Source organism: Pseudopodoces humilis, chromosome 6 (genome assembly GCF_049639895.1).
Source record: "Pseudopodoces humilis isolate 2021_Gansu_Grassland_sample_001 chromosome 6, ASM4963989v1, whole genome shotgun sequence".
NCBI lineage: Eukaryota > Metazoa > Chordata > Aves > Passeriformes > Paridae > Pseudopodoces > Pseudopodoces humilis.
The window spans coordinates 65,286,544-65,313,814 of record NC_142205.1 but is presented as its reverse complement, the minus strand read 5'-3'; the positions used below and the strand labels follow the sequence as shown (position 1 = coordinate 65,313,814).

At 37.1% G+C, this 27,271-nt stretch overlaps 1 protein-coding gene across 1 annotated transcript in view; it reads left to right on the top strand.

Annotated features, from left to right (window-relative positions):
• Nucleotides 1-24,968, top strand: part of C6H4orf33 (chromosome 6 C4orf33 homolog) — a 37,369-nt gene extending 12,401 nt beyond the window's left edge. The window contains exon 7 of the transcript XR_015772819.1: nt 24,864-24,968. The gene's annotated coding sequence lies outside the window, so the exon portion shown is untranslated. The remainder of the gene's footprint in view (nt 1-24,863) is intronic.
• The last annotated feature ends 2,303 nt before the right edge of the window (nt 24,969-27,271 follow it).

Genomic DNA, 27,271 nt, shown 5'->3' with positions numbered 1-27,271 from the left:
GCCCTTTGGAATCAAGTTGAATTTGAAAACTGAAACCAGAAAAGTCACACCGAATTTTGCAAGAGGCATGGGAGGGAATCTGTGGTAGATGATGAGATTGTAATTTCAAATGTCCATTCCAGCTTTGTTAAATCAGCTCTGTTGTTCCCAGAAAACTCTGTTAGAATTACCTTGCTACAATGATTTGCATATTGATTGGACTTAAAGTCTACAAGCATTTACACTGAACAAAGTTTGGGCCAAATTCTGAGACTTCCTGAGCATCATCTGTATCGTCTTGTGATTAGTAAGAAATGCAATCAGTATTCCAGTAATTGAGGATTTTTTTAATAATGTAAAAATAGATGAGAACCATGATGGTAAAATTAATTTCTCTAATATCTCTTCTTTCAATGTTTTTCCTGATTTTTCATGTACAGTGAGGTTTCCAATTGACTATTGCTGTTCTTTTCACCATATTCCCCTCTGTGATCTTTATTTCCTTCTGGTTTCTAAGACCTGTAAATTGCATTTAATTTGTTTTATTGTGCTAAAATTAAGCACTGCAATGATGCCCTTCAAATAATAACAGGATACCTCTGTATCCCTTGTAAATTGGCTCGGGTTATCCAGTAAACCAGAAAACTGTTCTGTATCTCTTTCTATTCAAGTTTACACTTATAACTCTGTGAAATACGGAGCTGATTTTCCCCCTAATGATTGTCAGAAAGTCCAACCTCACTGTGGCACACTGTGCAGAACACAAATGTGTTTTTTCAGTAGCTCAGCCTTTCAGTTAACTGCACACTTAATTAATGTTTTTAGAGTAATAGAATGTCTTTCCTAACAAAGTACTTGATCTCATCTAAAGGTTTTTTTTTTGATGTCCTTTAACCCTAGATTTATCTGGAGGTACTTTTATGCATGTCTGCAGCATCTCGTGTCTGTGCAAACACATGAAGTGAACAAAAGGGAAGCCCACTGCTCTTAGAAGCACATAAATATTCTTTGTCATTCACCACTTTCTGTCCTAATGGGTAGCACTTAGGTTGTTGCAGGTATTGTAACACCTAACCATGCAGTAACCAAGGCTAAAGAAGAGAGTAATTTTCCTGATTTATCTTAATGTTTTATATTTGTCTGTAGTTAGAGAACATGGTTGGACAACTTCATGATTGTCCTGTGTTTTTAATGGGACTTTGAGAGAGCTGTAGGAGAAAAAAGGTATTACCTTTATCAGCACTGTCCACAGTAAGAGTGAATTAAACATTTAGAAGCAGTTATCTTTCGGGATGGTAGTGGGTTAGACATGGCTGTCTTGACCCAAAGTGACTCACACACTATTTTGTAAGTTTAACACATAGGAAATAATTTATACCCTTGCACCAGTGTTTGATTGAAAAATCAGTGGTTTTCACTTTGAAAAGTTCAAATGGAAATTAAAAATGGAAAAAACTGATGGTACCACTTAGTGCTTTGAGAGAAGGCCTGCACTTCTCACTTTATATAGACAGGGTAGATATAGGTGAAATGGGAGGAAGAAATTCTTCACTGAGAAGTGGTGAGGCACTGGAATAAGTTGCCCACAGAAGTTCTGGGTGCCCCAGCCCTGGAAATGTTCAAGGCCCTGTGGGATTGGGATTTGAACAACCTGTCTGTGACAGAGGTGTTGGAACGAGATGGTCTTTGAGATCCCTCACAACCCAGATTATTCTGTGATTCTATTTTCATTTGTTCATTAAAAGCATTTGCCACCTAAGAAAAATGAATTCTACACTATTTAATGTGAGTGAAAGAATATAGAATCATTTTATCCAATACTTAAGGAAGAGACTAAACTGATTCGGGGACCTGATTTGTGAGGAGGAACAAAGTTGTTTTTTTTTTTTTGTCAATAAACCAAGATTGGACTTTAAGGCCAATCTTAAAGGTAAATTTTTACTCTTTATGGTAGGTTTATTTCCTTTTGAGTTGAATGTGTTTTGGGTTAAATTGAGAATGGAATGTCATCTGCAACAGGACCTTTCATCTAATGAGAATACAGAGCATCCTTTGTAAGTTGATTATTTGCATACAATTACGAGGAATTAATGTTTTAGAGGAAATACAGAAATTATATACAAACAACTGGCAGAGAATATATATTTAGCTGTATTCCTTACATGGGGAAAACCCATTGACTTTGAAGGTCCAGGGCTGATTCACAGTGTGCAGTGGCCCTGATTTCAGAACTTGAGCAATGTTGTTAGAGAAAAAAACTATTATGGGAGCTTTTCCTTCATTTTAGGCTTGTTGTTTCCATAGTACCTCAGAATCTTCTGGCTGCCTAAAGGACCCTAGGTGGTCTCTGGTTTGCTCTGTTAGAGCACCATTTCCTACTCAGTCCTGATCAAAAAAACATATTTATGCTGCTTAAAAAAATTAGTATTTTGATGTGTAGCTTCCTGATTGGTGGGAATATTATAGAATTTACATTTGTAATGTTATACAATATTACTATACAATTGTTACTCTTCAATACTGGTTTGGTTAATGCCAATAAACTCCTTATAATTATTTGTTGCACTAACTTAAGACCTCATTGCATTTAAAACAAAATTGAATTTTGCTGCCCTGAAATGTGGGTCAGGGCACATATACACAATACACAGCAGTGTTTGTAAGATACATATGAGGCCTGGAGTACTGTGGTAGACTTCCAAGTAGTTTCATATGAAAGCCAGAGACTGAATTCTGGTTTCATCCCATCTAAGAGAATTAATTTTTTAAGTGGAAATTGTTAGTGAAACTCGTAGCATTTGCTTGCAGAGTGTTTTCCCGTTCCTTGTTTTCATCACTAATTGCCATTTGGTGTATTTGAAAATGTAAAGTCAAAAAAGAAATCTGGGAGAGATCTAGGACCCAACTGCCTTACTATTGTGGATGTAGATAAATCAGTTCCTACTGTCAAGGAATGACTAAAACTACATGAAAATAAACATCTGGTTGAGCTTGTTAAGTTGTGTTGTCTCATGCTGAAAATTACAGTCAGGCAAATGTTCAAGTTCTAAGGGGCTACACTTGAATACTTCTTATGTTTTGTATTGATTATTATAAATTCTGACTGCAGAGGGATAAGTGGGGTTTTAAACTTCTCTTCTTGGGCACAAAGAGCTTTCCAGAAACGCTCCCTTAATGGAAAATATTTGAAATTATTTTCCCCAATCTTCTAAGAGATGCTATTAGTATGAAAAAGCTGTAGCTTAATCTCTCAAATTCAGGGACGTGGTTGTTCATGTTCTGTTAGTATCGTCTCCAAACCCATGATTTTTGTGTCTATTTCAAGCATTTCTTATAAAGTAACTGCTAACAGCTTACCTTTTCTTTAACTATGGAGTAAAATAATTTTCCAGGACATCAGATCATTTTGCCAAACATGATTTTTGTTTTTCAGTAGTCAAAAAAGCTGCTACAACTCCTCCCCTTGTAGGAAAGGACTCAGACCTTTGTAACAGCTACAGCTTAATTATAGCCATGGTGTACCTGTTCCCTTACGATACAGATTTTGACTTTGCAGATTTTTCATGTAGTGTGGTTCAGGGTGGCTCTTGGGAGTGATCTTGTGATGCTGCTAAAATTAGATTATTTCCAGTGGCCAAAAGGGAATTCTCTCTAATGAGATTTTCCGAACCATGGAGAGACTGCACAGATTCCTCACTGTTTGTAACATGCAGGTAGGAATATAATGGAAAACAGGATGACAGTGCTTATTCTGGACAGTCTGTACTTAAGGTTCATGGTAATAAGTTAACTTTTCATAGATCCATATGGATTTTACAGAATTATATATTCTGGAGTGTTTCAACTTCTTTTGCTCTAAATAGAACCTTTTAGGATGAAAATCAGTAAAGAACAAACTGATTCATAAACCATAAAATATTACTCCCTGTTGTGGTTTAGGAATACTACTCTGCAATTTAATGCTCCCTCTAAGACTGTAGACCACAAGCCACTCACTCCTCACTCCTATCATGTTTTTGGTAACTTGGTTTTAGGGAATGATTTCTGTAATTGGCTGAAAAGAGTGGTTAATAGTCAGGCTTCTTTCAATTAGAACCAAAAAATTTGTTTAATTCTGAGCTTATTATTGCTGGATGTTACTCTGTCAAAAATTCAGACATTGGTATTACATTACAGGTAATAACTCAAGTGATGGTCGTCTGTTATGCTGTAGTTAGTTTAGTAGCACCTTTTCACTGTGTTTTTGATCTTTCTCTGCATTTGAGAACCCTGTCCTGGTAATGTTGTAGGTCACTAACAAGAAAACCCCCAAATGGTAACATATTTAGATGTTACTGGATTGTCTTGTACACTGTGGTTTGGGCCAAACCTTGGCGTGGGCTCAGAACACTTGTTTTCAAGTCAGCTGTGTCACTGAGGGTATCTTGAAGTCTTTGTGAGCATTCTCTGAATTCTGTATAGTGCCACTTTAAATGTAAGTTCAGGAACTTTAAATGAAAGTGTGTTAAGTTTTCTTTGCAGAGTGTTATTTAACTAGAGGGATTCTGGATTAATTTAGCAGCCAGGTCTGTTCTCTCAGCCATAAGCCATGCTGTCAGGGAAACTTAATTACACTTTAAGTGGGATGCAAATGAGTTGTGACACTACATCATTTCACATGAAAGGTTCATTACTTACATTAACTGCACAATACTCTCTCCTAAGCATAGGGCTCATTGCAATTTCTGTGTTTTTTAACATGGTTATATCTGACTATGGCTTTTACTTTTAATGTGTCTTTTCCTACTACATGTCCTTACTTAAATCGTTTAAGCTTTAAGCTGTTGAATTTATTAAATGACTTGGACCTGAGTAGCATAGAAGATACTAAAATAAGGCCTTTAAAGTCTTCTAAAAGTCTCACTTTGAAATTATTTGTCTTCTTCTGAGTTTTCATGTGTAGCATATACCTTGCTATGACACATGCTCTTTAGTAGGGATGTACATTTCTTCCTTCTTTCCCAGAAAGATTAGAAGAAAATAGATGCCATTATTCTTAGCAGTTCACCATATTTGTCAAGTCACAGTAAATCATGATGGAATGAAATATCTTTCTAATGACTCAAAGTTATGTGACTTTGATTCATGGATGGTCATTCTCAAGTGAGAAAATAAGATATGGTGATATGTCTTAAACTCTTAGACCAGCTCCACAGTTCCTTGGCAGGTTTGTACCAGTTGTTCCTATACTGGTGAAAAAAGGTTAACAGGACAGCAGGTGGAAGGAGTCTTGAGTGGTCTTGGGGCTTATTCTATTACCAATAAATTTATTTTGTTTGCAAGTTCACACTAAACTAGATTCTAGTTAAACCCCTTGTTGCTGCTTGAATAGAGTCTTGAAGGCAAGACTCTCAGGTACTTTCAACATTACACTGCTAATTTCATAATTGCCAATCCATTTACTAAACCCCATTCCATTTCACTGAATTTAGTGCTTGCAAAATATGCTAACATGATACCCTTGAAAATACCTGGCAAGCATGTCTGTTGCTAATTCCTGTGGGTTCCTGAGGAGCATCCTGTATCCCTGGCTGCAGAGGGGGAACCAAAGATTCTATACCAGTGCTTAAACAGGCTGTTGTCAAAAGCAGAGCTTTAACTAAGCCTTTGGTAGCATCTCTCATCAGTAGGGGCACTACGGACTGGAGTGTGACTCTTCCTCAGTTTCGTTATGACATTGGGAAAAGTGATACCTGAACAAGTTCTAATGAAAGATTTATTAGGTCTGCAGTCAACCTCAGTCCTAATTTTATGCACCTCCGAAGTATGGCTCATTAAGTGCACTGCTGCAATTTTAGGAAGGGTATCCACGTTCGTAAGTGCTGTTTAGCATGCTGCAGTGGCTCCAGCAACAAAATAACTTGCTTTTCCTTAGGGAGACTTTGGGTATCATCATGCATCTCTTAATTTCACCTCTTTCCCTTCTGTTAAATTAGAACAGAAGGGAGATCTTATTACCTTCCCACTAAGTTTGAGACAATGTGGTTTTGTGAAACTTGTGAGAATGATTACCCAAAATTCATGTGCTGCGCTGTTTTAAAGTATGAATGCACCCATGACTCATTTCTGGGCTGTAAACTGGTTCATATATAACCACAACCATACCAGCAACAAATTTTGATCTTACTGCTTCTTTGAAAATTTGTCATTCTATGAATATCCCTTTGATTTTATAAGGTAGAATGCATTAGAAAATGAAAACAAAGCTTTTCTGAGGTGTTTACACTCTCTGGTTAGGTTATATGTTTGTGGATATACATATTCCCACAGGTTTAGCAGTCTTAAATTAAGCTGAGTGAATGGAGAATATGATGTTATGAACTCCGTACTTATGACCTAGAACTTGTTCTTCACAAAAGTCACAGGTGATGCAGTTGTGTGAATTATCCAGGCCAAGGAAAAATCTGGTTCAGAAGCTGTGTTGAAATGTTCCACAGGTTTTATTTGGGTTTTATAAGGAGAAATAGAGACCTGCAGCTGCAGGCAGCTAAGGCTTGTGACATCAACTCCTTCCTGCAGTGCAGTAACACAGAATTCATATGGAATCACCAAACAAATCAAAAAACAAATGGGATTTTTAGTTCATAGAGAACTTGCTTCTCACAATTGCACAGTGTTTTGGTATTTAGGGTGATCTGGAGTTTTGAAACCTTCACTTTTTTATAGGTTGATGCATTTTTCAGAAATTTTGAAAACTTAAATAACATGAAACATCAATTTCCTTTAATTACAGCCCTTAAGAGCTGAAATACTCTGAAATACCAAAATTTGTATTTAGAAGCTTTCCAGAGATTACCTTGGTTTTTGCAGTGAAAAGGGACTTATGCTTGATGGTTATAAAACTTTTTTGGTGTTATCTAGCATCTTCTTAATTTTAAATAATAATCAATGAGTTTGAAACCAGAATGCTGTGCATTCCCATTTCTGGGATCAACCTGGCTTGAATGGCTGGTATGTAGCAGGCTGGACTGAAAAAGGGGTTGTCCAAAGTCTGTAGTTTTCCTCTAAGTAAAAGGAAAAGGAGCAGAAAGAATGTGGAGGCATAAGGAGTAACTATGAAACCTGGGACTTTTGAGGAACATTTTTAGATCCCCTTCTTCTCTCCATTAAAGCAGTTCAGTTCTCGAATTCTGTTTTGTAATAAATTTAGTTTTTTGGGTTTTTTTTAAATTCTACATCAGATTATTATTTATTTATGCTTAAGGTACTGAAACTGCCTTTCCAATATCTGTGAGAACAGAGCTATTCCAGACTGTGCAACTTGCCCAGTGCATTAACAATACTTGGTTGTCAAACATTTGCCCTATTACCAATTATTTCTGTGCAAATCATTAGAATTTCTGGACTACCATGGGAGGATAATTGCTAAGAACTTCTGAAAAAAAATGTTGATTTGTAGTTTCAAAAACGACTGGGAAATAGGTTGGAATAATCTTGAATCTCTAAACTTGTTTACTTATATTCAACTAGATAGTGTCCTAGAGGCCATTTGAAATGTTTTGGCCTGTTTTATATGCTAACTGCAAAATACTGATAGAGAAGTATTCCAGTCTTATTTGATTGTGTGTAATCTTGGAGGGGGAAGAAGACAAGTGGAACATCCTCTATGAAAAATGAAAGTCAAGACTTGGAGAGCAGCTGTAAAAATATTCCTAAGGAAGCACATTTTGGGGAGAAAATGGACTGTTCTAATGTAACACTAACAAAATAGGATGTCTAGCACTACTGTTAGAACAGAATTGCACAGAATTAGAAACTCAGTACAGCTGTGGAGTAGTGTAACACCTAAACAAGTTCTGGGGAATAAAAAGCATACCAATAAATCACTTGCCATTGTAAATAATAGAATACTGCATCAATTTCTTTCAGCTAAAGTACAGGTTCTACAAAAACTGCTTTCTCAAACAGTGTGATCTTACTGGAATAATCAGCATTGACTTCCATAGTTGCTGAGGGACAGAATTCCAGGGAGTAAGGGATCTTCAGTGCACTCTCCTGTGTGATTCTTTTTCTCAGCTGCCTGTTCCTGCTGTCTCTGTGTCTATGGCTTTTGCTGGGTGAGGTGAGTTGTGAGAAGTGGGTAATGGCACTTAAATTTTTGGCTTTTGCTGTAGTGGCCTTTCTAACTCATCCTGGGTAGGGTGGGCATGAGTAAGGGGTGGCAAATGGGAAGAACCTGTTACTGATAAAGGTCTTGAGGCAAAAATAGAGCAAGGAAATTATTACAATTATTTCAGGCACAGCAGTCATGAATTGGCCAATTTATTGCTTACAATGTGCTTTTGAGATTGAAATATTTTTCCTTTTCCTGCAGTTATAATTTCTGAAAAAGATGCTGTATTATTTAGTAGCAATAATGATAAGAACACTTGAAAGACAATGAATTTTAAACTAATGGAAAAAAAAATGACTTTCCTTGAAAAAAATAAAATGTTGACTATAAATATTATTCAAAGTGTTCTACTGCAAGTATTATTCAAAGTGTTCTGAATAAAGGAAGTGTGGTGAATGAATAACTTGTCTTGCTTTGAATAGTAAGCTGTAAAAATCACAAATATTTACATTTCAATAGAAGCACTAGGGTACCTCAATGTCTTTACAACTAATTGTCTGTAACTGGAAATGCTATTTTAAAGTAGCCTGTATAACTATTATTTTTTCCGCCGTGAAATTGCACAGAAGGTGGGGAACGTTACAGATTAAAAGTAAATTGCAGGAGACAGTTGAGACTAGATATTGCCACCATTGTATTTACTGAGTGGTGTTTTATGCTAAATTGGTTTAAATAGGACTGTCTTGGGACCCTCATCTCAAAGAGATTTAGCCTGAAATAGGAGTCTCACTATGCCCACAGTGGCCACTAATTTAATTTTTTCCTTTGTGGCTTATCTTGATCTGGATTTTTTTCCCATGTTCTTTGACATTGTGAAATTTATGCCTGTGTTCAGAGAATTCAGAGACTCTGACCACCTTTTGCTGCAGTGGTATGAAATTATAAATTATACCCCCTTGGGATTTTTGAAGTTGCTGTACTCTTACGAACATTATTTATAAAGCAAGGCTAAGGAAGGATTAAGTCCTTTTAGCACAAAGCAATACTGTTTCCACTCAACCTCATGTGATGAGGACAACATTTAAATGTGTCAGAAACTGGGATTAATTCTCCACACAGGAGACTGGAACTCTTTCTCTTATCTACATTAGCAGTGTAATTAGCAGTCCCCTCACAACAGCAGTGTAAACCATAAAAATAAAAGGTTTGCATTTTGTGTTTCACCAGATGAGACAACTTACCTGAAAAAGAGGACATTGATGATACTACATGGTAATGGAGTGTATAAACTCTGCTAGGGCCATATATTCCAGAAAGCCTGTTACCCTTTAATCAGGATGGCAGAAGCATCTTGATGTCCTTAGAGAATGTAATTGCCTTTTGCTCTTCCAGCCATGGACACTCATCTCGTGGTGTGCCCGTTTTGAGCAGTTCAGTGCATCTGTGCTGTGAGGTCTCTGACAATATCATCTCCCTCCTAGAGGTGCCAGTGAAAGCACAAGGAATCAATGAAGGTAACAAATAAACAGCATGTGGCTGATGCATGACCTGCCAGTCAGAGTGTGCAAGTCATATTGATGGTTTCTGGTGGAGGATATTGACAGCAGGAGTCTGCCTGTGATGAACGTCTAATTGGGATTATGTTTACATGGGAAGCTTATAGCAAGTTTACAGGAGTGAGAAAAGAGTGGTCTAGCTTGCTGCTGTTAAATAAAAAAGAGATAAAGTATTGTAACAGAAATTAAGTTAATATGTTCTAGAAATCTGTTTTAAAACTCAACAGGCTATATGAGCCTTTTATTTCTGTTATATACAGGAAAAATAAGTTGGTGTGAATAACAGAAAATTGTATTTTCTTGCAAAGTCTCATTTTATTTACTATTTTTGTTTCAAATTCTACCTTTTCTTGATTTACAGGTTTTTTTTTTTCAGTGTAAATTCTAACATTTACAGAGCATGAAAAAGGAAAAAAAAATAAAAAAAATAAAATAATAAAAGCCAGAGGAAAATGATCCCAAAAATCCTTGTTACTTCATGGTTTGAATTTCTTTTAGCAGACACACCCTTTTCCCAATGTGCCATGTTGATAGCACATATCACAGCTGATATGCTGTGACTTAGCATAGGTTTTCCTTTTGAGTAAAATAGATAAATGTTAAATTTTAGTATCTTCAAAGTGTCAGTCTTTTTAAAGGGATTTTTCAGGAAATGATGATGTCAGTCCTAGGTCCCTGAGCAGTATTTCAATACAGGCTACTGTGGATTGATTTTCCAGGCAGCTGAGTCCTTACTCTGAGTGCAGTTCTTTTATTTTGTTATAATTTCTGTAGTCTTTCTGAAATATTCTGAATAATAGACATAGAATGGACTGTTTTCTGCATTGAGGGTCAAATTTCATCAGGTTATATACAAATATTCCACTGAATTTTTATCTTCCTCTCACCCTGCTCTCCTCAACCATAAAGGAATATTACATTTACTGTGTACAAATTAATAGCTACTTCAAATTCTGGTCACATTGGAAAGCTAGTGAATTCTATCTAAAATAGAGGAAAAGTAATTGAGCCTTTTGACTTCCAAAAGGTAAGTGTAGTTCAGCATTGTTGTAAACCCAGTGAGAAACTTCTCTATGCATTTTTATGGCTCTGATAAATTTGTAATGATTGATTGGTACGGGAAATCGATGGAAGTCATATTAAATACTTTTTCTGGCAGGATTATTGCAAAGCAATTTTAAAAGAACCCAGTGAACACACGCCTCACTTTAAGCAACAGAAGTCTTTATTTAATAAATGTAAGAATATAATAAAAATGGAGACAGCTTACCCTAAATACATAATTTTTAATGATGCTTGGCAAAGCGCTTGAGCTTTGAGCATGGGAAGATGTTTGTGTTTGCATTGCAGCTTGCCATCTCCAGTTGCTTTGGCAAGAGCCAGGCAAAATGTGGCTTGTGCTAGTAAGGTAAATTCTGCACAAGTCTAATGAATTACAGACCATGCTTAAATGTCACTAAACTTGTTTTTGTTACTTGTATGGTGTAAAGTACCTGTGCTGATCTTCTCTGAAGAGAAAGAATGTGGCACTGCATAATCCAGTGAGTGGCACAGCCCATTTCTGCCAAGGTGTGTGGTATGTTCATTTTCCCCTGGTTACCTTTAATCAGGCACAGAAAAACCTGGAATATAGATATTAGACAGTGGAATTCATCCTGTACTTTTGAGATAGAAAGGTTCTTAATAATAATGAAAGTCCTAATAGGGTATGACCTAGCTTTCACTGAATCTTATTTTTAAAAATTAATTAATCACTTTGGTGAGCTTTCCTTCAGGACTGTAAATGATTACTTCAAAATCCCATGTTTTTTGATGACACCAAAATATAAAGTAGATACTATTTCTGGAACCAGCCTGTACTGTTAGCCTTAGCAAGTTCTGAATGCTTTTACTTTGCTTATATTAAGCGGATATTACTAATTTTATAGTGTCTTAAAAGAATTTCTCCTAGTCTAATGTTAGTCTTAATTTTAGGATGAATTTTCCATAGTCCATGGTGTACAGCTCTGCACTGTGACACCTCATTATGGCTCTTCAAAGAATGAATTTCTTAAGGATGCCTGATACTCCATCCACTTGAACCTGATCCTCTCATTAATAAAAGAGGAGAAAGATAGGGCTGCTACCTTCTCATTGTAGAGAATTTTGAACCTTTATAAAATTGCAATAATTGCCTGCTACTGAGGGTGTAGGAGTGTGCCTTGAATCACCTAACACAGCTTTAAAAAAGAAAGTGTCCTAACTTTATAAAATACTTCCAGCTAAAAACTATCTTTTTAATTTTTCTTGTCCTGGAATTAGGGGCAATAATAATCACAAAAGACTCTGGAATGAGGATCTGCCATAAATTTATTTTTTATAGGATTTCCTCTGTAATTTAGCATGATGCTAAACAGGCTGTTATTTTAAAGCACCATGTTACTTTTCGAAGGAAGGAGCATCTGTAAGCTATTCTGACACCTGGGATTGTGAATGGTGTCTGCAAAGAGAGTTTTGGGGGGGTTCCTTTTAAATTGAAACCAAACCCATGCTTACAGTTTGAAATATTGCACCTCAGAGCAAAATAAGTTTTGGTTGGTGACAGGTTTTTTAAACATCTAGACTGAAATCCAGTGAATCCTGGAGGTGGCAGCAAAGTACGTGCAAGGGAAGTAAGAAGCATAAATGCATTTAATGCATAAACAAGTGAGAGATTAATGTTGCTCTGCAGTGCTGCTGATGACTTTGACTAACTGCATCAGCCTCTTCCAGCTTCAAATGACAGTGCAGGTAAATAGAGGTTTGAAATAGAGGGTTGATGTATTTATCTATTATTTTTTAAATTATTTTGGGTTTACTCCAAGTTCACTGAATTCCCACTTCAGCATATCCATTTTTAGCAGAAGATATGGAAGTTTGCATATATTTCCCTTTCTTTTCCAGTATCATTACAAGCAACTAAGACAAAAAAGCCCTTTTGATTAAAATTTTTCAGTTTTGTGTGCCAATCTGGCACAGTTCAAAACCTATATTCATTAGTCTGCCTGCATTTTTTTTTTTTAAAGAGCTTTCCTTAATCTGGAAATATAGGTATTTCAATCCCTCTTGGTTTTTTATGCCTTCAGCATTCATAATGGTGTGATTAACTGGCAAGGTGATTCGTACTCTAATAATGGATTGAAAAGGACATCATATTAGACGTCCTATGAGGCCTCTTTACTCCAAAGCATACACACAATAACGCCCCAGAGACATGAGTTATGGCTGCTGCAGCTGGAATAACAAGAACTGTGAGTGCTGGGCAGAAACATTATTAAAATGAAAGGCAGAAAACCCGTGGCTGCCAAATTGCAGCTGTTGGTTTCAATGTTAAACTTGTTTGTCAAAATACTGTTTTGTGGAATTGATAAAAGATGCGGCCAGAATTTTCTACAGGGTGGCAGCCCAAAGCAGGAAAATACATTTTAGATCTGTCTAAATGTTTAGGGCTTTTTTTTTTTGGTAAAGAATATAGTGTAACATTTTGCAAGTGCACAGCTGGCTTTTTTATTTTATTTTATTTTTTTAATGTTTTTATTTTTGGTTTAAAAAAGAGGCCTGGCAGCATGGAGCCATGGCAGCATGGACAGCATAGGCAGAGATGGATCAACTTCTCAGTTCCCACTTCACCTGTGTGTCTAAATTCCAGCTTGTGTGAAAGGCTTCAGGGAATCAGAAGATGTCATGTTGAGGAGAAATTTGCTGTTTGGTCTCTGTGAAACAATAAGCCCACTAAAACACTTTATTGAGTGCTTACTGGGAGAGGGAAAGAGGGATGCATCTGCCTAATATGAAAAAACAAGCTTTGAGGTTTCAGTGATGAGAGTGCTGGAATAATAACTTCATGGAAGCAGTGAGAGTGGAGCCAGCACAGGTGTGTGTGACAGGGAAAGGGGGTGTGCCCTACAGCTGTGACATCTGTGCTGGAGCTGCCCTGAAAATCTGCAAGGAAGCCTGAAAGCAGAGCCTATTCCCTGCAATGGAGGGGTTCAGTGTCCTTTTCCGATGTCCATCTCTACACATCCAAAGGTATTCCTAACACTTGTTTGAAGAGGAAGGAAGCAGGAAGCCTGGCAGCTTTCTGGGGTTACTAGGAATGTACTAATGGAAAGGCTGAGCAGTTGTGGAAGATTTTGTCAGGCAGCATTTCTTTTCTACTGAGCTAAAGAATGTGCAGCAAAGCTGAATTGTATCTCTACTCTCATGTCTTCCTGCCCAGTGTGTGTGGCAGCAGCAGTGACAGTGTGGTTCTAAACTGTCCCTTTTGTGGCAGGTCTGACTGAAGTAGCATCTCTCTGCCACTCTTTACCCATATACAGCTTCTTGCACTACTTCCTATTTTATCCACCCACTGTTTCATCCAGAAATGGCTTTTTGGTGAAATAAAGGAATCAAAAACATTATTAATGCTATTTTTACATATGTAATGGTGTGATAGAATAACTACCGTGATATAACATGTAAAAATGTTGTAGCTAGTGTGCATGAGCAGCAAAAAATCCCTGTATTTTAAAAATACCAAGGTAAAGCCATTAGAAAAATACTTCAGTTTGAAGTTTGAATTTTTATTGTTTAGGTGATGTCACAGGTGGGATGTTTATTAAAGAAGCCCTGCTGCTGAGTCATGAGGTGCTGAGAAGTCCTCCTTGCTTGAGGGGTTTAAGGTTGCCTGAGGTTTAAGTTTTCAGCTTTGTCCCTCAAGTTTTAGTGACAGCAAGTATATATATATATATATATTTAAGATATAAAAGATGAATTCCTTATTATGTCAAGTGAACAGGCAGAAGATCTTAATCATACTTGCTACACAATATAAAAGCTAAAGCCACTATAACATAAAATGGCAGAGGGCACTTTATTAAAGCAATAACCTTAAAGCAAGAATATATTAAAGTCAGCAAAAGAAACACTTGAGTAGAGGTTTTGTTGTATCTCACCCCACTCTGTTGCATGGAATACATCTTGATTATGCTATTTTCTTCATAATAAACGGTTAATCTGTGTTTAAAAGAACTAAACCAACACTACCATTTTTCCTGAAATATGTATTTCAACTAAATTGTTCATCTCAGGGAGACCTGTCCTGAAGTCCTGAGAAGTGTTATTGGTAATAACACTTGTAATTGTAATTGGTATTATATACCATTTAGTTTAGCTTATGTGATGTTTAAGATCACTTAGAGCTTTTATAACAGGTCGTTCAAATCACTTTTGCTAAATCCACTTGGAAGTAAGATTCAAATTAATCCCAGGCAATATTTTACTGAGGATTAAAAGATGTTTCCTGTCCAGCCTTGAAAAGAGGGAAGGAGAAAATTAGCAAATTTTTCTCAGATATAAAGTCCTGCTATTTAACATTATTAATGAACAGAACTGCGAAATGTGTTCAACAAACTAGAAATTTTTGTGCAGGATTTCTTTGTTACTAGAGGCTATACTTGTATTCAGGTTTTTTTTTCTTTTTGTTTAAAGGTGACCCTAATGGTAGATTTCAGCTTCAAATGCTTTCAAATCCAGAGTTAACTCACACCTCCTAATATTTGAGGAAGATGGCTTTCGTGTTTTCTCCCTTCTGAAACTTTTTCTGGCATCAGGATGTGTCAGAATTACCTTAACAATTTTCATGCTGGAATTTGATATGCAGCCCATGAAGTAGCTCTGTTTCATGTGCATCTGCATATTGTGAAGATCCTGTGACACTGTTCCTTGCTGATACATCTCATCATTATTTTGAAATCCACCAGATTCAGTTCCTCTCTTAATTTTTCGGCAATGAAAGTTGCTTCACTGCAGTTTTATTGCTCATTCTGTTGATGTGTCATGCTACTAAAGAGGGTTGAGGAATATTGAGAAGATGATATGTTCCAGAGCAAATGAGATGCTTAATTCAGATGGCTGCAGCAAATCTCTTTCATTGTGCCAATCACTGGTATTTGTACCATCTTTCTAAGCAACATGGCATGTGGCAAAAATATGTCTCAGTGATCTTTTGGAACATATTATCTACCCAGCCTGCCTTCAAGGAAATTAAATTCACACAAAAAATTTCATCCTCCAGTTTCCAAGACAGTGACTATCAATCAAAGTCACTGCCTCTTGATTATCTGTGCACTCTCCAAAAATAGAGACATTTTTAATTGCTATTAAATGCTTGCCAAGCACGGACATAGGGGGAAAAATTGGTCAGTCAAGGTGCAGTTCTGGTGGACACTGAACTGTAATCAGAGGACACTTGAGAAAAGTAAATGAAATAAAATAGAATCAGTTAGAAAAGCAGAGGTAGGAAAGAGCATTTGAGAGGGGAGCAGAGACTACTTTATGGTCTTGTGTCCAAGTTCCTTTCCATCTTGTGGTCTAATATCCATGCCTCTAATTACACTGTTGGTGTGTTGGGAAGGAGACCTGCTAAAAATGTTTTTAGATTACTTTATTTTGGAGCCTTATGGATAACAGTGAACACAGTTGTCAAACTCTGCTTTTCATTAGTGTTCTTTGCCCTTTTGTCTTTTCAGCTTGAAGTACCTTGGGTTGCCTAAGTAGGACCAGATTGAGGCAAAAGCTGGGTTTAAACCAAAATATAATTTTTGGTTTTTGTGTTGTGGTTTTGTTTTGCTTTGTTTTGTGCCTTTTTTTTTTTTTTTTTCCTGGCACCTTCATAGATTTAATAAGAAATTACAGGGGTATTTGGAAATGAGGAAATCAGGTCAAGTTTGTATTTAAGGTTCTTGCATCTAGAATACCTTTGCTCCAACTTTTACCGCTTGAATTGGATCCTGCAACATGTCCCTACTCTGTAACAGAGTTGAGTTTTATTATCCTGTTTGAGAGAAGTTGATTTCCATCAGCTGTCTCCTTTGTTGCCATGAGGAAAACTTGTGGGATAGATAGATGGGGACTATGGGGATGTGTGACATTTCAGCCACAGTTGTGTTTCACATGCAGGTTTTAGGATTTTTTACTTGTTTTCTGTGTAACTTCTCTGTGTCTAAACATTTAACTTAAATTAGGTGGTTAGATGCTCAAAAGAATTGGATAAACAAATATTAAATGAAGTTATAGGAAAACAGCAGAAATGGACAGCAAGATGTTTTTTGAACACAAAAATATATCATTTCCCCATTCATGGAGCGCTGCTGAGGTAGCTATGGAATGCTGCAGTAAGTTATACTTCTTGTTGAGAAAGAGATATTAAATGTAATTGGAAAATAACTGAGGCATTTGAGGCTTTGCTCTTTTGCAGTTTGGAGCAAAATCAGATTTTGGGTTGTAAAAGAAGTCCATAAGCATAATTCACTGATCTGAGAGGGTGATAAAAGACCTTTTGCTTTCTTTTTTCTAGGATAAATTACACTCAGATGTACAGGAATGTCCTTTTCTAGTTTGAGAGTAAATGGATTTGTATAATAAACATTTCTCTAACATTCAGCTACTTTAGCCCAGACAGCTCAATTAGGGCTGTGCAGTAAAATACAGCTTCTGTGCACTTTGTGAACACTTAATGTGACTGAAAGCCTGTTAGCAAAGAAATCTCATACAAAATAGGTCCTGTCAAGTGTTTAAGGAAATTGAATTGCCATATATTTAACTCATAGATCTGAAAAGCAAGAGATTTCTGGATGCTTAGTAATTTAATTATTTTGTCATATTTGACTTCTCCCATTAGAGCCTCCTTTATTCATTATTTTTAATATATTAAAAGCCATGCAGAATGGGATAGAAGTTACTCACGCAAGCTGACAAAGGTAGGAAAATATAAAATTAGGCTTGGCAAATTTTTTTTCCTTTCACAGTCATCCATAAAACCCAGTCTCTCAGGTAAGTGATGGGCTAATGCTTTTCAGCCAAGGGTTTCAGCCAAGTTTTTGAAAAAGAACACATTTCCCTTCATAAAAGAGTGTTTTGATTGTAGAGAAAAAAAATACTCTGTTACATTTGTGGAGCATTTTATCTTTAGCAGACTGTAAATATATGTAGCATAGTTATACTTAATCATAACATATTCTTAATTTTTCCCTAAAACACTCTAGCTGTTGATGTACAGTTGGGCCAGGAATTACTGCTCTGCTGTAGCCACCATTCCACAAATGCAGGTTGAGGTTTGCTTTTATCGATGTATTACATGGTTTGCTCTGGACAGAGACTCTCTGAGATGACTTCCTCATCTTTACTTTCCTGACAAAAAGCATTTATTTCCTTTATTCACTGTTGAACAAATAGGTGGCTGCAGTTGTGTAGCATGACATTTATTGTGGAATGGGATGGAGTGCTCTCTGGAGATGGAGATTTCTCCATACTGGCTCCAAGGACAGCCTAGAAGTCTTGCTTAGCCTCTTGGTCTAACTTCTGTCGGTCAAAGTGAGAAAAATCAGCCCTCTCCTTTCACTTTTCACCATGAAAAACTCAAGGTTTGATGTGGAAAAATACAGATAATGCTGAAGAGATGCTTTCAGCCATAACCAAGGATTTGGCCCCTCATTTATAGAGTAAGTATTTCAGAATAAGAGTCAGATTGAACCTTTAAAAGAAAATAAAATACATCATACTACCAATCCTAGGAAGAGTGCATTGCCTAGTTTAATTATTTCCCTGGTGGAGATGAAGATGAGATTTATAATTTGGTACCAGTTGCTTACCTGACAGGTGGGGGTAGAAAATGAGGTGAATTTTTGTGTCACCTGGTTGAATTAAATAGACATTTAATTCTGAAGAAAGGTTTGGGCAGGCAGGCCATTGTTACTATTTTAGATGAGATTTCTTCCCAATATTTTGAACGATAAAAATGGAATGATAATTTGCTGTGTCCTTATCGCTGCATATGGTGATGGTTTGCCCTCAAGAGACCACATAGTTAAAGAGATAAGGTACCTGTCATCTATCTTCCATGGATTTTACACCAGTGAAAGTAAGAAACAAGAGGACTCATTTTTGCTAGGAATCAAAGAGCCGTCTGCAGGCAGCCCGTGTTACGATTGCCATTGTAGCACAAACTGTGTCTAACATGAGATGGATGCTCAGCGAGTGCTGATGATAGTTCATGCTGGTACAGTTTGAGGGCACCAGATCTGTCTTGTCAAAGTGAGAAATTGCTGTTGGCTCTAGGGCAGAAGGCAGATAGGAAAATCAAAGTTTGAGACGCTGTTTCAAACCAGTAGCACTTCCAAATGTGTTTGCTATTTACATTTTCTATTTCACAAACAATGGGAAAACAGAGAATATTTTGGCAAATGTAGTTTTTTAGAAGGAAGGTCAAGTGATTATGAATGCACTTATAATTTTTCTCTTTTACTGCACAGCAGGGAAACCATCAGCAATTCTGAGTGCAAGTAAACATTGAAATGCTGCAATTTGCTTTTGAAGACCCAGTCAAATATTTACTGTTGTATATAGCGCCCAGTTTTCCATTACTTGCCTCATTTATTGACTGCTTCAATTATACATCAAGGAAGGTGGTTTTGTGTTACAGTAAGCAGTTTAGACCTTGTCCTGTTGGAAATAGTAGTCGAAGTTTTAAATTAAGGGATTTTAAAACAGGATCAAATAAGCTAACCTGCTGTCTGGTGGTGCTGCTCTGAGCCACTGATGCTGCTCTTTTGCTAGTGAAGCTTGGTTGATTTACAATAATCCTTGTTTCCTTACAAGGCTGTGGACACACCACCACTTTTTCTCCTTAATGAGTCCACTTCGCTATGAACATCAAGCGGCATTAATGATTGTAATGATTTTATTACAATTAATGACAATTGATCTTGTTCACCATGTTCCTGAATAAACACTTGGGCAAAGTCGTTCCTCCTTTTACGTGCAAGTGCTACGGGCAAAGGTTTTAAGGGAAACCTAGGGGGCCTTTTTACTGCTGAGCCTTTGCCTCCAGATGCAGGTATTTAAATGAAGTTAGGAACAATTGTATAATATAATAATTTATAAATGTTATGATGAGTTCTGCAAAGGGAATGGGAGCTCAAAATGAAGTTAGGATAAACAGTTGGTGGCTGCTGTACAGTTCATAGCTCTTTGACATGCAGATGGTCTCAATTAGCTGGGTAAGGTTCTTCTATTTGATCCCCTGGTATGTTTGATGCTGAGAGAGAAACGTGTGTACCCATGTTATTTTTATCTAGTGGAGCAGTATTTGATAGTCAGGAAGAGCTTGGGCCTTCCTGCTACTCAAGTTTCAGCGCTATGCTGATACGCCTAACATGAGAATGTTGCTTTGTCAGCATCTCTCTGTAGTCACTCAGGGGAGGTGAGCACACTCCAGAAGTCATCCATTCCTTTGAAGACCTGAATTGATTCCTGCCACTGATCCCTAAGGATTATGGAGGGAGCTTATGGTTACTGCACACCCACCTTTGCTACCTTGGTTGTGTGTGATTAATCTCAACACTGTAAGATTTGCACAGAATGATAGTCTCCTCTCTAAATGTAACATGAAAATCCCTGGAAATGCATAGTATTTCCCAGAGCTTGATGAAGATGCTAGCAGAATTTGCAAAGTATCTTTAATTTGAGACTTAATTTTGCAGTTAATCTAGTAAAGGCTCCCTACCATTCTAGTAAGGACTCTATACCCTGAAGCATTTCCAGGAAGCCATTATGGATCTTGCAGTTGAGACAGTGAACATTCCTTGAAGAAGCTATTGAAGGAATTGGCTTCCTAGAGTCTCAGAATGTAAAACAGGCTTCTTTCATTTATACATTTATGAATATAAACTGATGTACAGGTCACTGAAAAGGAAAGAAGCCCCTAATTTTTCTAATAGGACTCAGCTTGTAGAGAGCTGCTACCAGAATCAGAGCAATGAAGAAATAAAATTTCACAATTGAAGCAGATAATAATATGGAAATAGAAGATAGGGAATTTCTTGCGGAGGAAAGTAAAGTTACACAGGCACAGATTTGGTCCATTATTAAAGGAGTGAGAGGAATATTCAGTGCAGACATCCCTTTTCTGAGCTTACAGTGTATTTTTTCAGATATTATAAGTGTTTAACGAAGTTTACACTGCAATAATGCTTTAACCCCAAGCACCAACATTGTGCCTTCCTAACAACATTCCCTGTTGACCCTGCAGATTTCTTGGCAGGAAGCTAATGGAGAACTAAAGCTGCTTTTGGAATAGCACTGACTGCCCTCACTTGCCCTCCTTTCCTGGAAAAGCGTGCCAGTGGGGGCTGAGGGATGAGGGAGAGCAGGGGGAGACTGACATTCTTCTGTGCCAACTCCTTTGTGCCACTAGGGCACAGTTCCTGTTCAAAATTCAAGCCCCTGCTAAGGTGGCTGCTGGAGCATAAACCCTTCTGTAGCTTTCACAGAGCCTAATCACAATGATTTTGCATGTAAGTGATTTCTCTGATGTTTTTCAAAAGGCAGTGTTCAAGTAAACATACTCATTCCATGGAAACAAGTAGAACAGCCAGGGAGAGAGTTTTCTGTAAATATGTATGAAGATGGTGCTGCTTGATAATAATACCAGATAACTGATAATTTTGCACATAATCATCGCTGTCACCGAGCTAAACAAAGCCCTTCAGAAATTAGATGAGCAACTGCTTCATCATATCAGGAAATATTGCTGAAATATGAGTGGTAAAGGAGGCTGTGATTTTAAAGAGAGCGTTCCATTAGGCTGCATATGTAGCTGCATTCAAAACCTAACCATCCAGATGGAGCTGTGTCACTCACAATTGTGAGTTTGTTAAAAAACTTGATTTTTGAAAGCAAACTCCTCTGTTTAAATTAACAATCTTTCCTTAAATGTAATTGGTGAGAAGGAGTGCTTCAGATCGCTTAGAGGATGACTGGCAAGGGTCTCAACAAAAAAAGGGATTTAATATTAAGTGACAGCATGAAGAAGCTCATTGGCAATGCTCAGTCTGCTAATTACTAGAGGGTTAAGGTACACTGAGGGAAAAAACAAGAAATAAAATCCAGTCAGTCAATCCAAGCAGAAATAAACAGAAAACTATCTCTGTATGTGTGTGTGTTTTTAGGTACATGTGACAAAGAAGGAGAAAGGGCAAGGAAAAAAGGAATATGGCCTGACAGCAGGCTTAACAGCACTCAACAGTACTTAAGTTTTAACTTAATTTAATAAAGGAACAACACTTAACAGCATTTAGCTCAGCTTATAACTTAAACTTAATTACAGGCCCAGCTTCCTCAGATATCTAAATAACTTAAACATCTGAGAGAGAAGCATTTCCCCCATGTTTGCTGTGGCAAATGCACACGTGTGTGCACAGAGACACAAAGAGTCACCGCGGTGCCTGTGATGCACCACCACAGTAATATATGTGTTTTACAAACCTTTGGATTTCATAGTGGTTTAGAGTCCTTGAAGTGTCTTTAGGAAGTTATGTTAATGGAAAATAAATCTTCTACGTTTCAGACATAAAAATATCTCATGTGCCAGTCACCTCCAGGATTTTTTTGTGTTTTCCTTTAGGAGGGCTACAGGCATGTGTAAGTGCGTGTGTTTCCAAGGCTTTAGCCTCTCAGAACACAGATAGGAAAGAACCTCAAAGCAGGTCTGTCTAAAGCATGTTCCTCCCCTCCTAAGTGAGAGCTGGATTCAAGGTAATATTTTTCTGACTGTTGCTGTTATAATTATGCAGGTTATTTATGGCAATACATAACTTACAGTTCTTACGTTATATGAAACATGAACTTCATTTTTTTTTTTTGGTTGCTGAGGAACACTTAAATTCATATGGAAGCAAAGATTATTTTTTTTTTCTTCAAAAAGCATTTATTTCTTTGCTGAACTGGATGAGCCAGTTCTCTTGACATCACTCAAGCTGACTTGAAATAGAATATTGAAAAGAAAACCTCCAGGATTCCATGTGCCAGGATTAAAGGCAAAACAAATAATGCATGGTGCAATCAATATTAGAAGGAAGTGTTTCCCTTGAGACTAGGCCAAGAGCAGAGAGATAGAGTTCAATGTACAGAAATGTAAGCTTATTAAAAGTAGCAGAAACTAAATAATCTTGGGAATACCTGCTAAGTGGAACAATCATCCAGCACACTGATCAGGAAAGCGGCTTAGGGATTATCGTGGAAAAAAAATGTTGAAAACATGATCTAATCGAACTCGGTTTCAGTAAAATGGGGAAATTGTATATTAGGTTGTATCAGTAAAATCAGAAGGCAGAAGATCAAGGAAGGTTACTGTGACCACTTAATCTAAGCTACCAATGTTGCTGAACACTTTTATTATAAAACCTCCTTGTGGCAGTTAAGTATATTTGATAAGGTGGCCGAGCAGGCTGTTGAAACCTCCTTTGGTTAGTCTGCCAGTCTGATTTGTTTTGTCATCCAAAATGGAAATTTGTTCTTCCAGTGATTTGTGCTTCAGGAAAGTACATTAGGCTTGTTGCTGTTTTCCAGCCATAGCTGTATGAATGAGGATTTCAGTGATGTTGTTGATTTTGATTTTTATTAATTAAATTATTCTGCATTTTAATCTGGATATCTAATTAGGTGTACCCTGAAAATGTAATTTCAGTGTTTTACCATGAATGGGTTTGGTTAATTGATCCTACCTGGTCACTTGTGTTTAGTTCCACTTCTGGAAAATCCCTGCAGGATAATAGCTGCAGAGGAGGTGAATGTTCCAAACTGCATTCTTCCTCTAAATGTAAATGTGTAGTAGGTAAGAGATACGGAAAAACACCTAATTCTAATTCTCTGTTATGTAGTTACACTAGATATTTGAAAAATACATGTATGATACATTTCTTCACTTATTTCAGGCTGGCAGCTCTTACTGTAGTAGATGTCAAGCACCCCCTGTTTTGTCCTCATCTCTATTACAACATCATTTGACATTCTGGGATATGGCTCTAGAAGCATTCAGAAATGAATAAATTAATATATTATTATTATTTTGATACAGATAGCATCAGTCTTTTAAGGAAAGGGGAAGCAAGTTAAACAGAACAATTTACAAATTGGCAAGGAAAACTAATAAACAAAAAATAAGAAAAAGCTCCCTGAAGTTCCCAAATAAAGTGGCTGGGCTGACCTCCAGCAGAGGATGCTCAGCAAGAGCTTGCATTCCATCTTCATTTAATTGCTGTTGCTGTTGTCATTCTGCAGAGCAGAACTGGCTTTTGAACCAATTGCAAAACATCACAAATGGATTTCTGACTCAGGGAGGTTTGTGCAGATGTCACCAGAGGATGTTCTGTGAAGGAAATTAATTACAGGTGTTTAATTTCCCATCTTCCCCTCTCATGAACAGCTTTGCATTATGGCCTTTGCATTATTGTCATATGGCAAACTCGGTTCTTTCCCATGGCTTTGGAACAGCACCTGCTTCTGTATCAGTCATTAGGAAATGTGAAACTCAGCAGACAGGAGAGGAAAGGTATTTTAGCTTTGTAGCATATTTTTGCATCTTTGATGGAGATGCAGCAAGGCAAGATATGGCCAGAGTGAGAAATAAAAAAGCAAATTGGAGAAATAGACATTGAGGGAGCAGTGATTGCTGTAGTATTTATGCATGGAAGAAACTTTTTATCTGTAAATCTTATACCCAGGAAATTCTGAATTATGCAAGAGAAACTTCAACTGTGGGAGCATTGCTTTAGCCCAGATTGAATTCAGAGTTTTCTGAAATGATGTTATGGGCGATGCAGGCCGATATCAAATATGGTTAAAACTCACTCTGTTCCTTCCATCCTCAAAAAATAACATTTTTTCGAGGGGCTGATTCTATTCCAGGCAAACAGTGGCAAACTAATGCAATCAGGATATTACTGTTGTTTTTTAACACCAGGAGTTTTATTGTCCATTATAGACAAAGGAGGAAAAATGATAATGTTCCTTCCTTGAGGGATTGATTATTGATAGATATGCAGCAGCATACAAGTTACTGAAAGAGGATAAAATATTGAGGATTTATGTGCAGAGGCCAGTGGGCAGCTTGGCATGAAGAGACAGAAAGAAATATGTTTTCCCTAAGTGCTCAGAGGGATGACTGGGATTAGAGTCGCCCAGAGATTTCTTGCAATTTTTGACCTGACCATGGGGCTGAGGGCAGAGCTAAGGATGGGAAAGGATTTACCAGTCCACCCTGTGCCTGATAATCCTAATACAGGGGTAGCCTTTTGCCATTTTGAAAGCCTGTGGGTTTTTTTGTTTGGTTGGTTGGTTTTTGGGGTTTTTTTTTGTTTGTTTTGTTTTTTTAAATAAAATTTGTGCTCCTCTTTCAGAGCTCCTCATACTTCTAGTCTCAGGAAGAGAAACCCACACTTGCCCCAGCTCCCTGACCCTATCTGCCTCTTTCCACTGTGCAGGGCATCCTGCTGCCTCCCTTCAATGGCAAAGTCCTCAATATTCCCTTCTGCAGAACTCGGAGCCCTGCAAGCACAGTGCCACAGCAAGCAGCAGGTAAAAGCAGGCATGCTAAGGAATAATGTTTAAATTCCAAACAACAAGGGAGGAAATTCCTAAGGAAATTCCTAAGGGGGAATAGGGAATGGAAATGTAAGGAATAGGGAATGCATAAGGGGTGGTGCAGATACACATTTTATCCTGGGGTACTGCTTGGATGGAGATTAAATATATACTTTTAATAGACACAGCCTCTGACTGCACTCTTATTTACTTGTAATGTTTTATTCAAAACCATGTTTTCAGGACTTGTCCTGTTGGATCCCAGTGACTGTGCTTGAGGTAAAGAAAAAAGCTTCTGTGTTTCCCATATTTCACAAGGGAAGTACTGTCTTTTTAGATATTGTTTGTAAGACTTGAAAAACTGCAAAGGCTGGGGGAGCATGGAAATAAAGAAGATGGGCTTTGCCCTTATAAAGTGTATCCAATGCCAATTTTTTTTTTTTATATTGAGTCTCATAGAAAAACTGGGATTCTCATACTCCATATACCTCCCATTGCTACTATAATCTGTTTTTTACTGGGCTACATGAGAATGGGGTCATGCCATACTGTGTTTAACAAACTAGGATGCTATTTCGAGAAAATTCTTCCTGACTCCCTCCTAGGATTCGTTTTATGTAGTGATAGATTGAATTGATACATCCATATAAATACTATCTCTTACTGAGACACAAAAAAAACTCAGGTAATACTCAAAATTTATTTTCCTTTATCTCTGAGTTCTGCTGGTTATTCCTGAAACTTCACAGTTTTACTTCCAGTATCCGGTCTGGATTAATTTAAGTTTATATAATTTTTTTCTCCCCTGGATGGTTTCCATTCATACATCTTAACCAAAATTCCTAATGTCTGCAGTGCCTGGCAAGTATGTACTTCTTGCAGCAGAATTAAAAGTTATCCTTTAGCATAAAATATCCATTAGTCAAAGGCAATTGTATACAATGCTCTTTTGGTACCAAGTTATAGCAGGCCCTTGACACTTATTAGTTGTTAATGTGATTTAGAAGAGTAGTACCATCCATTTTCAAAATCATTCCTTATTTTTAATTTTTTTTTGCTATTGTAATTCAGTTTTTGAAAAATCCTTGAGTGACTGACTGCATATGTTTTGAGCTCTTTTTGTGTATGGAAAGAGTTTTAGTTTCTGTAGCAGAGCATGGGATGAATAAAAAGGACAGTGGCTTGTTATGTATTATTATATTATATGCAGAGGCTTAGAAACTATCCTCAGCATTATTTAAAACCATATAATGATGTCATTGTAATGCTTGGGCCTATCAAAGAACTTAGTACAGGAGCAGATTTCCCCTGGGTTTTATTTGCAGAGGAAAATGGAGAGAGAGGAACTTCAGTAAGATTTGCATCTTAAAATTCTGATTCTTCTTCTAGGCCAACCTGAAAATGATGAGGTGACCAACTTGCATTGGATTTTATTATGTCATTTGCTGTTGTCCCATTTGTGTGATTTTTTGCTTGAGATAACACATATGCTGTTTACAACTCTTTGATGGAAGCCAAGGTATGTGCCCTTTTTTAGCTGAAAAAAAAAATTGCAAGTAGAGCCTGGGACTGATTTCAATATAAATTACTCTTTTTTCTGCTTCTGATTGTATGTTCACATACTGTGTTTCCTCTAGCATGTATTTTTTTATCCCTTGAAGACTCAGCTTGTAGTGGGAATTATCTTGGTTCAGGTCTGATTCTGTAGGATTTCTGCAAGACGTGATATGTTGGTAGTGCAGCCAATAACCCATGAACACCACAAATTATAATAATCACATTCTAGTCCATGAATTTTCTATTTTTCAGGAAACTGGAGCTTCTGACAGTAATTTGTAATCAGCTTTGTGAACGGTTGTAATTAGACATTTGGAAAATGCAGCATTTTGCTTTCACTCATCGCTCAAAGGAACAGGTGACTGTAGAGAAGAACTACCTTGTAATGGCTCTGAATTACATTTAAGAGTTATTTCCTGTTTAATTCTTCTTAATCTAATGTTATTACTTTTTATTATTTTTGTATGCTTACTTGGGTTCAGTTTGATGGATTTCATTGACTTGGTGTGTCTGATTGTTCTGGTTTCAAATCACAGTTAATTTATAAACCCCTAAATTTTCAGTGCTGTTGTGTAAACGTACATGCCATACAAGCCCATATCTGTTTCCATGCCATGCATGTGGAGCTGAAATGGATTTGGAATCTTTATCTTTTGGCCATGACTGC